Below are 14,887 nucleotides of genomic sequence, written 5' to 3' on the forward strand. Positions count from 1 at the left end.
AATTTGGACACCAGCAAAGGTAATGTATCAACTATAACAGAAAAAACCTTTATAACTACATAAAATCAAGAACTAAAAACAAATCTAGTCCATAAGTAAGTTTATGGTGGTTGTGGCTGAAATCTCTGTAGTACTGATGCGTTCCTCACATTTCTTCTCTTTCCTCCTCAGTATTTTCATTCTTGTTAATTGCTACTTTAGGCCAATTTTACCAATACAGTACTTTCAGTTATTTACAAATAATATTTTAATAATATTTTTTGTGTACCAGGCCAACAAATATGTCATCATCAGTTTCTTCCAAAGAATAAAACCACTTTGAAAGAACTTTTAATGATTAAATAGGCTCCCGTTTTGATTTTAGGAATGTTTAATTTGATAATATATAATTCTGGTCGTATTAAAATGAACAGACTGTAATAATATTCATAAGATATTAAGTTTACATGATGTACACAGTTACACACTTTGTCAGACCCCACGGTGGAGTCAGGAATATGACCCCACGGTGGAATCTCACACACCGCAGTACCCCCTATGACCACTAGGGCACACACAAAGTTGTGAAAATCAACTGCATGGGGTCCAATTTTTTTTTTTCAAGAAAACCGCACCAGGCATATCAGCAGGCTGTTTTCTATTGATTGCAATGCTCGTGCCCGTGGGGACCAGCGCTCGGTCCCCACGGGAAAAATTGGACCCCACGGTGTGAGTCATTTGTCAGGTCATGGACCCCACCAGAATAGAAATACAAACACACACACACACACACACACACACACACACAGACACACACACAAGCCGGCTCTACTCTGATGAGTTTTAGTTTTTAATATGAGCCAAGAGAGAGAAAGCTGAACCCTTTTTAGATCTGTAAATGTTTTCAAATCTGAAGTATTTCTCTGTAACATTGTTGACAGATTGAGCAACAGTAACAGCTATTATGTTGAAGAAACATAGATATGAGGTAAAGGTACAAAGTGCCTCGTCAGATGGTAAAGATGTGGCGTCTGTGAGACCACTGAAGGCTCTGGGAGTGACTGGTGATGTTTCCTGTTTCAGAAATGCTGCTGGATGACTTCCTGCTGACCTACCTGGTGTTCATGTCCACCAGTGACCTCTGTCAGGCTCTGCTGGGACAATATCCTTACTGCCAAACACACACACACACACAATCACACACACACATACATACTGTTGTCTTTGTCTCCTTAACTGCTCTCACTTATAGCAGTGCTCGCTGCAGGGGCCAGGAGGAGGGCAAAGACGCCCTCTTCAGGAAGCGTAAGGTACTGCAGCTGGTGTCCCATTGGAGCAGACTCTACAAGGACTTCCTGAAGGAAGAGGAGCACGTCAGGAGCTTCATGAAGGTACAACGGCTTCGTCAGCACATCTGTTGTTTTAATTCATCTTCTGTGTCCATCGTTTAATGAGTCTGATCCTCTGGTGTCCTCTCTCACTGATCACAGAACCTCTCATTCATCTTCATATGTCTGAAATTTATAATCGGGTTTGTCCTTTTTTAAAGTCTGCGTGACAAGACGTGTGTGTGTGTGTGTGTCTGTGTGTGTGTGTCTGTGTGTGTGTGTATCTGTGTGTGTGTGTTTGTCTGGCTGTGTGTGTGTGTATGTGTCTGTGTCTGTGTGTGTGTATCTGTGTGTGTGTATCTGTGTGTGTGTGTGTGTGTATGTGTGTGTGTGTATGTGTGTGTGTGTGTGTCTGGCTGTGTGTGTGTGTGTGTGTGTGTGTGTGTGTAGTCCCTGGTCTTCTTGTTGACCTGTTTTCCAGCTTCCTCCCACAGGGGGAACCTTGTTGATGTTTTTATCTCCTCCTTCTGACAAAGCGAGCCGATAAGAAAGAGAACAGGCTCTTTCACGGTGCCTCATATGAGGAATGATGGCTGTAGTCATAATATGAGGCTGTATGTTTTTCTTTGTGAGATGAAGACGAGATAACCAGGAGAATTATTCACACCAGGGATATAAAATAACAAATAAAAGTATAGTACCTCGTATGTATAAAATACAGCGCCTCCACAGGAAATCATCAGCATTGAAAACACACACATGCAGATTGTTCTTGTCACATTATTCTCGTGGTGTCTCTGTGTTCCTGCTGTTCTCTCGTAGTGTCTCTGTATTCCTCGAAAATCAAGTTTGAACGAATTTGAAATGACATGCAACGTCTAAACCACATGACATTATTGTCATTATTTGAGTTACGTTAATTTGGCACCTCCGCTCGTCTGTGGTGCCTTGGTCACGTGGGTGGCAAGCTAGCAGGTGAGTCCGCAGATTTGTGTGTTAATTATTTTCCATCTACAGTGAAGAACCCGAAATACTTCCATACACTAATTCCCAGATGCTTTGGTGTCGTGATTGTCCGCTCAGTACGGCTTTGCTCGCTAGTGTCCTCCATTTTTGTAGCAAACAACATAACATTACTAGCTGAATTGATGGTTTGTCTCAGCCAGCAGCTAAAGTTTAAAAGAAATTGCCAAATTTTAAGATTCATGGCAAACTAAGATGAACAGACTACACACAGACAGCTTTCATTTTAGCGTGTTCTTAACAAGCTGTTAATTGTTAGCTTAACAAGCACTGTGGTCGTGTAAAACGTGCCGGTGGAAATGTCGCTGTTTATGCTGAAATATGAGGAACGTTTATGCTTGTTGAACAAGTGGTACTTATTGCCTCGCCAAGGAGGTTATGTTTGTTGTCTTTCAACTCGTGAAGGTTTTATTGCACTTGCAACAACGCGTGTCGTCGTCTCCACCTGGTCACTTCTCTCCTCTCTCTGCTGCCGTTGCACACGTCTCTCTCTCACCCATGCTCTCTGTGTGTGTGTGTGTGTGTGTGAAGAGCAGCCCCCCCCCCCAGTGATCAGAGAGCAGGGCAGGGAAGAAGCAGTTTATGGCGCTGTGGAAAAAAAACTGCAGCCATCGGCCACTATCGGAGCCAATTTCCGCCGATTTCGATAGTTTGTAAAACGTCCCATCGGCGCGGATTAATCAGCCAAAACTATTAATTGGTCAACCTCTGATAGGTCAAGCTGATTTAGAGCGCCGTCTGCTGGATCACAAGGCGAACTACTTCAAACGGTCTGTTTATAGACTGTACATTATGATTTCGAACAGGTCATTACATTCGAATACGAACTTCTCCCTCCACTTTTGAACGATGTGTTCCTGCTGTTCTCTCGCGGTGTCTCTGTGTTCCTGCTGTTCTCTCGCGGTGTCTCTGTGTTCCTGCTGTTCTCTCGCGGTGTCTCTGTGTTCCTGCTGTTCTCTCCGGTGTCTCTGTGTTCCTGCTGTTCTCTCGCGGTGTCTCTGTGTTCCTGCTGTTCTCTCGCGGTGTCTCAGTGTTCCTGCTGTTCTCTCGCGGTGTCTCAGTGTTCCTGCTGTTCTCTCGCGGTGTCTCTGTGTTCCTGCTGTTCTCTCGCGGTGTCTCTGTTCCTGCTGTTCTCTCGCGGTGTCTCAGTGTTCCTGCTGTTCTCTCGCGGTGTCTCTGTGTTCCTGCTGTTCTCTCGCGGTGTCTCAGTGTTCCTGATGTTCTCTCGCGGTGTCTCTATGTTCCTGCTGTTCTCTCGCGGTGTCTCTGTGTTCCTGCTGTTCTCTCGCGTGTCTCTGTGTTCCTGCTGTTCTCTCGCGGTGTCCTCTGTGTTCCCCTGGCTGCTTCTCGCTCGCGGTGTCTCTTGTGTTCCTGATGTTCTCTCGCGGTGTTCTCGTTACTGGATGTTCTCCCATCGCGTGTCTCTGTTCCTATGTCTCATAGCGGTGTCTCTGTGTTCCTGCTGTTCTCTGTCTCTCGCGGTGTCTCTGCTGTTCCTGATGTCTCATCTCGCGGTGTCTCTGTGTGCCTGCTGTTCTCTTGTGGTGTCTCAGTGTTCCTGCTGTTCTCTCGGGCGGTGTCTCTGTGTTCCTGCTGTTCTCCTCGCGGTGTCTCAGTGTTCCTGAATGTTCTCTCGCGGTGTCTCTGGTGTTCCGGCTGTTCTCGCGCGGTGTCTCTGTGTTCCTGCTGTTCTCTCGCGGTGTCTCTGTGTTCCTCTGCTGTTCTCTCGCGGTGTCTCTGTGTTCCTGCTGTTCTCTCGCGGTGTCTCTGTGTTCCTGCTGTTCTCTCTCGCGGTGTCTCTGTGTTCCTGATGTTCTCTCGCGGTGTCTCTGTGTTCCTGCTGTTCTCTCGCGGTGTCTCTGTGTTCCTGCTGTTCTCTCGCGGTGTCTCTGTGTTCCTGCTGTTCTCTCGCGGTGTCTCTGTGTTCCTGCTGTTCTCTTGTGGTGTCTCAGTGTTCCTGCTGTTCTCTCGCGGTGTCTCAGTGTTCCTGCTGTTCTCTCGCGGTGTCTCTGTGTTCCTGATGTTCTCTCGCGGTGTCTCTGTGTTCCTGCTGTTCTCTCGCGGTGTCTCTGTGTTCCTGCTGTTCTCTCGCGGTGTCTCTGTGTTCCTGATGTTCTCTCGCGGTGTCTCTGTGTTCCTGATGTTCTCTCGCGGTGTCTCTGTGTTCCTGCTGTTCTCTCGCGGTGTCTCTGTGTTCCTGCTGTTCTCTCGCGGTGTCTCTGTGTTCCTGATGTTCTCTCGCGGTGTCTCAGTGTTCCTGATGTTCTCTCGCGGTGTCTCTGTATTCCTGCTGTTCTCTCGCGGTGTCTCTGTGTTCCTGCTGTTCTCTCGCGGTGTCTCTGTGTTCCTGCTGTTCTCTCGCGGTGTCTCTGTGTTCCTGATGTTCTCTCGCGGTGTCTCAGTGTTCCTGATGTTCTCTCGCGGTGTCTCTGTATTCCTGCTGTTCTCTCGCGGTGTCTCTGTGTTCCTGCTGTTCTCTCGCGGTGTCTCTGTGTTCCTGCTGTTCTCTCGCGGTGTCTCACTGTTCCTGATGTTCTCTCGCGGTGTCTCTGTGTTCCTGCTGTTCTCTCGCGGTGTCTCTGTGTTCCTGATGTTCTCTTGCGGTGTCTCTGTGTTCCTGCTGTTCTCTCGCGGTGTCTCAGTGTTCCTGATGTTCTCTCGCGGTGTCTCTGTGTTCCTGCTGTTCTCTCACGGTGTCTCTGTGTTCCTGCTGTTCTCTCGCGGTGTCTCAGTGTTCCTGATGTTCTCTCGCGGTGTCTCTGTGTTCCTGATGTTCTCTCGCGGTGTCTCTGTGTTCCTGCTGTTCTCTCGCGGTGTCTCAGTGTTCCTGATGTTCTCTCGTGGTGTCTCTGTGTTCCTGCTGTTCTCTCGCGGTGTCTCTGTGTTTCCTGCTGTTCTCTCGCGGTGTCTCTGTGTTCCTGCTGTTCTCTCGCGGTGTCTCTGTGTTCCTGCTGTTCTCTCGCGGTGTCTCTGTGTTCCTGCTGTTCTCTCGCGGTGTCTCTGTGTTCCTGATGTTCTCTCGCGGTGTCTCTGTGTTCCTGCTGTTCTCTCGCGGTGTCTCTGTGTTCCTGCTGTTCTCTCGCGGTGTCTCTGTGTTCCTGCTGTTCTCTCGTGGTGTCTCTGTGTTCCTGATGTTCTCTCGCGGTGTCTCTGTGTTCCTGCTGTTCTCTCGCGGTGTCTCAGTGTTCCTGCTGTTCTCTCGCGGTGTCTCTGTGTTCCTGATGTTCTCTCGCGGTGTCTCTGTGTTCCTGATGTTCTCTTGCGGTGTCTCTGTGTTCCTGATGTTCTCTCGCGGTGTCTCTGTGTTCCTGATGTTCTCTCGCGGTGTCTCTGTGTTCCTACTGTTCTCTCGCGGTGTCTCTGTGTTCCTGCTGTTCTCTTGTGGTGTCTCTGTGTTCCTGCTGTTCTCTCGCGGTGTCTCAGTGTTCCTGCTGTTCTCTCGCGGTGTCTCAGTGTTCCTGATGTTCTCTCGCGGTGTCTCTGTGTTCCTGATGTTCTCTCGCGGTGTCTCTGTGTTCCTGATGTTCTCTCGCGGTGTCTCTGTGTTCCTGCTGTTCTCTCGAGGTGTCTCTGTGTTCCTGCTGTTCTCTCGCGGTGCCTCTGTGTTCCTGCTGTTCTCTTGTGGTGTCTCTGTGTTCCTGCTGTTCTCTCGCGGTGTCTCTGTGTTCCTGCTGTTCTCTTGTGGTGTTGTTTGAACTGGATTAACAGTCCCTGTGATGCCAAAGAATGAGAAACGTACACGCTCACAAACAACAAACACAATCACTTGTTCCTCCGTAACCTGACGGCTCTATCACTCGGTGCCGGGTTGCCATGGAAACCAAAGTGCGAGGGTTGGCATGGGTATAATCTCCTACGGGGTGCGTAACCCAGGTGATAGTTGCCTAGTAACAGAGGAATGAGAGGAAAATTAGGGTGGGAGGCTACGGTGGATCAATGACAGCGATAAGCAGGTGTGTGGAGCTTTATGTGTTTATGCTCATGTGTGTGTGGATCTGTGTAAATTGTTACTGTTGCTGTCTCCTGAGCCTTCATGCACACAGACACACACACACACACACACACACACACACACACACACACCACAGTGCGTGCCTAGTCAGTTTCAGTAGAAGGAACAGAATTTTCTGATTTCTCTTGAGTGTAATGGACCTACGCAGCGTCACTGACACACTATGACACTGAGCCACTCACACTTCCTTTGTGTCTTGTTTCACTAATACACAACAGTGTTGATGGGACGTAACATTTATTAATGTTGTCTGAAGTTTTAGCTTCTGTCAACCTCCGTCATCATTACACCGTTGACACGGGTCAGATGCATCTCTGTGGAATATGTTAATATTTAAAGGATGTTTCTACTGATCATAAGTCCCTTTTTAAGATCATAATAATTCTGCTGTGTTAACATTACTATGTGCTGCAGTATAGAGGTAAGGTGATTGTTAATATAACAGGCAGCTTGTCAGACATCTGTTAATGTGGAGCCAGTAAAGAATGAAGGTTAAAGAGTGTAATGACATCCAAAGACGAGGATTAAGGCATTCAGAAGTTGCTCCAGTTACCACTGTTTCTAGTCATTGATCCACTGTGTGTAATTACATGGATTGTGTTGCTCTGCTCTCTTTCTCTCTCTATCAGACCCTCTACAGGTGTGTTTTAGAAGATCTGTATGAGTTCCCCACGCTGGAGAAAGACCTGAAGGAGTTCCAGAAACTCCTTCGTCGCAGACAGTAAGTGTGTTTGTCTCTGCAAGAGGACTTTGTTCTCTCTGTTAAATGTGACTCAATAACCAATATTGTCTTTGTGACCCCCCTCACTGTTGTGCTTCTTTGTATCTTGTAGCACTGTGGATGACTGCCCTCCAAACCAAAAGGTAAGTCAGTGAGAGGGTCATGGTAGATACTTACTACATCCATGCGACTTATAGAGATATCACTTGGTGAATATTAGCGGTGCTGTGATATAGTTTCCTCAAAACAAAGTGTGTCGAGGATCAATTCCTGCACTTAGACTGGCCATTGATGACATCAGAATACCATGAATTGACACAATTATGTGAAAAATTAAAATAATTTAAATCAAACAGTAAACTTTACATGACATGCTCTGAGCTGCACGTGTTCTCAGTGCCCTCAGTGAAATATAAATACAGTAAATACAGTTTTAAACATCACAATGATTCTTCTTCTGCTCTCTGTCAGAGCAAACCAGTGCATCAGCAGCTGAGTCTGAAGGAAAACTGTCTGCAACCCAGAAGTCCAGCAACTGAGACGAGAGACGGTGAGTAACACACACACAACACACACATACACCACACACATACACAACACACACACACACACACAAAACACACATACACAAACACACACCACACACACACACACACACAGACACAAACACACACCACACACACACCACACACACCAACAACACACAACACACACCCACACACCACACACACACACATACACAACACAACACACACACACACACACACACCACACACACATACACAACACACACACACACATACACAAAAAACACACACACACAACACACACACACACATACACACAAAACACACATACACAACACAACACACACAAAACACAACACACATACACAAAACACACACACATACACAACACACACACACACATACACACAAAACACACATACACAACACACACACACACACACACACACACACACACAACACATACAACATACACACACACAAACACACACACATACAAAACAACACACACACACACACACACATACACAACACACACACACACATACACAAAACACACACACATACACAACACACACACACACACACACAAAACACAAAACAACACAACACACACAAAACACACACACACATACACAACACAACACAAAACACACATACACAACACACACACACACACACACACACAAAACACACACACACACACACAACAACACACACACAAAACACACATACACAACACAACACACCAACAACACACACACACACACACATACACAAACAACACACCACACATAACCCAACACACACACACATGCACAACACACAACACACACACACAACACACACAACACACACCACACAAACCAACACACACACACACATACAAACACAACACACCAACACTACACCACACCATACACAAACACAACACAACACACAACCAAAACAAACCACAACAACACACACACACACATACACAACACACACACACACAACACACACAACACACACACACAACACAACACACACACATACACAAAACACACACACACACACACACACAACAACAAACACACCCACACCAACACAACACAACACACATACACAAAAAACACACACACACACAACACACAAACACACATACACACACACACACACACACACACACAACACACATACACACACACACACACACACACACACACACACACACACACACACACACACAACACAACACACACACACACACATACACACACACAACACACACACATACACAACACACACATACACACACACACAACCACACACACACACACACACACACACACACACATACACACACACACACACACATACACAACACACACACACACACACACACACACACTGCCCAGGACTGTACACACAGTGACCGTCTGGGACTTTTGCTCTCGCAGATTGCATAAATACTCTTCGTTCATCTGTGTAAATACATCACTGTTTCTGCTTCTGCTTCACATCATGTCACAGTATTTGAAGTCTTTACTCGTCTGTGATGTCTTCCAGTTATTTGTTGTGTGTACGTGAGCACTGATTCCTACCTGAGCGTCCACACGCACCCCTCAATGGAGGCCCATGAGCTGCTGAGGATTGTGGGTCAGAAGATGGACCGAGCAGAAGACGACACTGTGCTCGCTGTGGTGTCACAAACTGGAGGTGAACTCACACAAACATTAGAAACACACATTCTACAGTCAACACATTAACAGAAGTTGTAATTTCTCTCCTGAAAATGTGAATTTATTAAACGAGTGGTTCCCAATCAAGCCTTCTCCTCAACACCTCGTCTTGTGAATGGATTATAGACTGGATGTAACTTAGCGGTTACCTAAAAGTTAATATTAATGGAGAATTTTGATACAGTTGAATAGTCAACATTTGGTCTGTTAGGTTAAGTTTGCATTTGTAACTCTGAGTGTCAGAAATGAGAAACTGGATCTTTGACCATCCTATATCCATTACTGTTATTTAATTTAACTGTTTATTCCATGCATGCCAGCAATATTAGATATTTAAACTTTATATTCAATACTTTGGCTAATGTTATCTGAAGTGTTTATTGAATACTTTCAGCTTACCTCGCTGTGTTTCTTTAAGACTCCTGGCTCTCCATCTCTCACCACTGTGCCACTGTTTGTTCATTATGTGTAGCTTACTGTTAACTAAAAGTGTTGAACAAACAGTTGAGATGCTAAACCTTAACCGCTTGTTACTTGTTACTTCTATTTTAATCTTTTATACATTACAGAGTGAACTGATTGACTTCATGCTAAGCTGTAACATTTTAATGCATTCTAGATCACAACAAGTGTTCATGTGTCACAGTTGATCCAGTATGCTTTAGTTTTTATTAACATCTAACTGTACGTTCTGTTTTTTGATGTAAGATGAATAAATAAACTACTCTACATGCTTCCATGGCAACTGCAGAAGTACAACTACACATGGTTGCAAATCTCTGTTCTATCTTGTTACCTCCAATCATCCTCATCATCCTCATCATCCTCATCATCCTCATCATCCTCGTCTCTCTCCTGTTCTGTTGTCTCTGCAGAGCGGAGGGTGTTGCAGCCCAGTGACTGTGTGTATTCAGAGTCTCTGACCCCGCAGGGAAAGCTCCTGGCCTGTCGCAGGGATCTTACTGAGATCTTGGTATGTGTGAGCCTCCGTCAGAAACACTGAAGCTTTGCAATTTTTCATCTCAGATGGAGGTTAAAGACGCAGTTTGAAGGTTTAAAACAAATCACAACCTCTTACAGATGTGATCATTTTGGCCATGCTGCCTCTGTTTCATCTTCTGGGTAAATCAGGCATCTTATGAATATTCTAATTCTGATGTATTTACACAGAGTAATGCAGAGTCATGTGTTATAAGCAAAGCAGAAAGGCTCAGGCCAGGTGATTGTTAGGAAGTCTGACTCAGTGGAGAGAAAAGGTGTGAACCACCATGACTTTGTTGTTGCCCGACTGCTGTATGAGGTGTTTCTCCACAGTGGAGCTTCAGTAGTGAATCCTTGAATGATTTTACAATATTGGGAATTGAACCACCTGCTCCAGTGGTGGATCCACTACAGTGGACCAGTTTAAACACCATCTGTCCATCTTGTAGGCTGGTAGCATTTAGTTTTATTTACAGTGGCTGCACAAATATTCATTCCCCTTGAACTTTTCCACATTTTGTCACGTTACAAGCCGCTGCAGCTTGTTGTCTGCTGAGTCAACTGTGAGACTCACAAATGCAGAACTGAAGTTAATATTCCGACCTGTAACCAGTGGGACAGAACAGCTGTGTTGTCTTTCCTTGTGCTAACTTGACTTTTGTGTGTGCAGCCTCCTTTAACAGACAGTGCTGAGCTTAGCAGGAGGCCAGTGCGGCTCCTGGGTATTAACACCTGGGACGTGGCGGCTGCTCTCACACACCTGGACTGGAGCCTCTTCAAATCCATCCATGAGGTATACACACACACAAACACACACACACACACACACACACACACACACACACACACACACACACGGTGTTGGCATGTGGCTTATAATAAATTCATATTCATGACAGAGATTGGCAGAACATAAGCATTAAAGATGCAAATGCTCTACAAGCTTTGCTGGCTCATGAGTAGAAAGTCTTCCTGCAGCTGAGTGTGTGTCAGATGAACAGTCACATGCTGTGAATGTGTTTGTATCTTTAAGTCTTCACTATGTTTTGTCTTCGATTCTCAATCTGAGCATTTGCTGCTTCTCTCTGTTTTCTGTGATGGTTAATCTGTGTAATAAGATGTCGCCTTGAATTCTGATAAATCTGTTTTACCGACCATATTCACACAGAGAGCATTTTCCACCCGCTCATGTTGTAGCCCAGAGTGTAGATCATAGAACTGAAGGGAATCTGACAGATCTGATCAAAACAAACAAGTGATCAGATGTTTTAGGTCGACCGACGTCGCTCTGGATTTTCACTTTCCTTTTAATTTGCCAATTAATTGAGAAAGAGAAGAAAAGGCTGCTGTGTGAAAATGGCCTACAGACACATAGACATTCCATATGAATGATGGTGATATCATGGCAGTGAGTCCTCCCTCCCTCCACATGCAGCAGGAGCTGGTGTACTACACCCTCAGCCGGGCTCCTGGCACGGGCCACACGGCGGCGCTCTCAGTTCTGCTCCAACGCTGCAACGAGGTCCAGCAGTGGGTCATGTCCGAGGTTCTGATGTGTGTGTCGCTCAACAAGAGAGTGCAGCTGCTCAAGAAGTTCATCAAGATCGCTGCTCAGTAAGAACACACACACTGAGAATTACACACAGATGAAAGTGCGTCAACATTTCCAGACATATGTCCTTCTTCAAAAACGTGTCTGTGTGTCTGTAGTTGTAAAGCCCAAAGAAATCTCAACTCTGCGTTTGCCATCATCATGGGTCTGAACACAGCAGCTGTCAGCCGTCTCAACCAAACCTGGGAGGTAAGAGAGAGAGTGTGTGTGTGTGTGTGTGTGTGTGTGTGTGTGTGCGTGTGTGTGTGTGTGTGTGTGTGTTGTGTGTGTGTTGTGTGTGTTGTTGCTTCTGGTGTATTAACACAAATGTGTTTTATGATGAAATTCTGACCCAAAGACTTCCTTTCAGAAATGTCCAGGGAAGTTCAAGAAGCTTTTCTCGGAGTTGGAGCTCATCACGGTGAGACTCACTCAGCAGACTGAGAGATGAAGCTGAGCTTGAAATTTTTCCCTCTTTTGATGCGATCTCTCTTTTCAACCTTCTCCTTTCACTCTCTTCCTCCGTCATTCCACCATCTTCCTCAGGACCCATCTTTGAACCACAAAGCTTATAGGGAAGCCTTCAAGAGGATGAAACCTCCCTAAGATCCCTTTCATGCCTCTTCTCCTGAAAGGTATCTCACACACACACACACACACACACACACACACACACACACACACACACACACACATGCACTTTATAGTTTTTGGTGAATGAACCTGAACACACTCTTCTTCTCTTAGATATCACCTTCATCCACGAGGGAAATAAGACCTTCCATGACAACCTGGTCAACTTTGAGAAGCTGGTGAGTTGGTTCAGTGTGTGAGGTCATGTGGTTGTGACATCATCACATAAATGGTAAACAGGATATCATTTATATAGCACTCTTCCTCTCATTCACCTCAACACACACACCAATGACAGCAAGCCACCTGACAAGGTGCTGGTCTAACCAGCAGGAGCAACTTGGGCTTTGGTTTCTTGCCCAAGGACACGTCCACATGTGGACAGGAGGAGCTGGGGATCCAACCGCCACCCTGCGATTAGCAGACAGCCAGCTCTGCCTACTGAGCCACAGCTGCTCCATCATACGTCTGTTTCACTGTCATTAATCAGAGCGGCAGGCTGCCACAGAAAAGAAATCTTGAGTTTTATGTGGAGAAGAAGAAGAAGAAGAGACGGTCCGGTGCTGGTGAGGACAGAAACACTTCAGACAGCAGCTGAAGTTTGTTTGAACACGTTAGTGAGTCTGAGAAAGCCACGGATACACTGGTGTATGTGTCACCTGGAAACATAATCAGTACATCTGGACTAATAAAGGGTTTTATTACCATTTGTACCAATTTACATACATCAATTGCTATTTTTTGGCTTTATGTGAGCAGATTGTTTGTGGAGTTGTTGAAGCTGTTTAAATGTAGCTGGACTGGATTTCTGTGTGAAGGACTTGAGTTAGTCCAAAGAATCTACTACGTGCAGCGTTTCCCTCTAACTCCACTAACGTTAACTCATGACGAGTCTTCCAGCACCAGCACACAAGTTCCTCAGAGTCCCTGTTTGGTAGAACTAGTCCAAATATCACATTGATTTTAGGATTCTTCTTCTGGGTAGCCAAGCTCCTCTGTATGGTTCTGAACTCCCTCATATATAGACACCTCCCTCACTCTCAGACCCTTCCTCCCATCCAGCCTGCTACAGCTTCAGCTGGTGTTCTGGTCATTTTCAGCACCACTGCTCTGGAACTGTGCGACCTGACTGGTGCACGGAGGCAAACGACCGCGATGAGCTTCTTCTAGTTGTTCTTAAGTTTTGTAAACTTGAGTTCTCTAGAAAGCCCATAGAAATAGTTTCAGAGATATTCTTTATGTCCAGTGTTTATGCAGGTGTTGGCAGTGATACTTCATGTCTTCTCTTAAACCAACAGCACATGATCGCAGACACCGTGAGAATGATTCGCCACTGCCAAAGCGACCAGCCAGGTGAGTTCTTTTCCCTTCAAGAGTGAACTGAGCAGGTGCAGTGGTACCGAACAGAGACCAGCTGGGTTAGTGAGAGGCTCTCCAGGCTCAGCATCTCCCCTCCTGACACTGTGAATAGCTTTAGAGCCGCTCATTGTGAGGAATCTACCGCCGCCTGCTGCTCAGTCAGTGAACTGCAGCCTACCTGAGTCTCTCCCACACAGTTGTCTCTCACAGTTTCCAAGCAACCATCTCCAGACAGTCCTTGACTCCCTTATATGTCCATAATACAGTCTGTGTTTACACCAGCAGTGTACAGAAAGCTCCTCCGGCTCACTAATGTGCTCGTTTTTTGTTCGTCTCTCAGGCAACGAGGTGATCGGGGTGGACAGTGCGGAGGTGAGGGCGAGCGTTCACTACCTGCACATCATCGACAATCAGCAGACGCTTTTGAACTGTCACACAAACTGGAGCCACGCGCTTAAACACGCGCACACACGTACCCCCATAGACACAACCTCACGAGTACGTGTGACACTTTGTGCAGAGACACGTCACACACACACACATCCACTGCAACAACATCACAGTACCAGCAGAGGGGCCAGGTGGACTCAAAGGTGCCATGGGTTCTGACGAACACACTCTGAACTGTCCGTAGGAAGAGATTCTGCACATGAAGATTTGCCAAACGGAGACGGCTGTAGAAGAGAAGGCTGTAATTAGTTTGTACAGTATCTACTGGACTGAATGTGCCTTGTTTTTGTTCCTGTGATGAGCTTTTGGTTATTTATGAGCCTGTTTCTCCAGGTGGAATGTTCCTTTTTTAAATTTTTGTCAAAGTGTCGTCGCCCCGCCTCAGAGGTCAACAAGGACTTGAAAGCCTCTTCATCATTTCAGTTGCAAATACAAACAGTCTGTGGAGGAGTTGGATCTGTTGACCTGCTCGGTGGGTCCGGACTCACACACCTGCCTGTGAGGATCCCAGGTACACACCATCGTTGTTTAGGTGTTAGTGTGGAGCTGTTTTTGGTTA

The 14,887-nt window shown here is 46.0% G+C and overlaps 1 pseudogene; it reads left to right on the forward strand.

The window, feature by feature from the left end:
• Nucleotides 1-858: 858 nt before the first annotated feature.
• On the forward strand, nucleotides 859-14,423 carry LOC115572713 (rap guanine nucleotide exchange factor 5-like; annotated as a pseudogene).
• Nucleotides 14,424-14,887: the final 464 nt, after the last annotated feature.

The sequence above is a fragment of the Sparus aurata genome, chromosome 21, assembly GCF_900880675.1.
Source record: "Sparus aurata chromosome 21, fSpaAur1.1, whole genome shotgun sequence".
Classification (NCBI taxonomy): domain Eukaryota; kingdom Metazoa; phylum Chordata; class Actinopteri; order Spariformes; family Sparidae; genus Sparus; species Sparus aurata.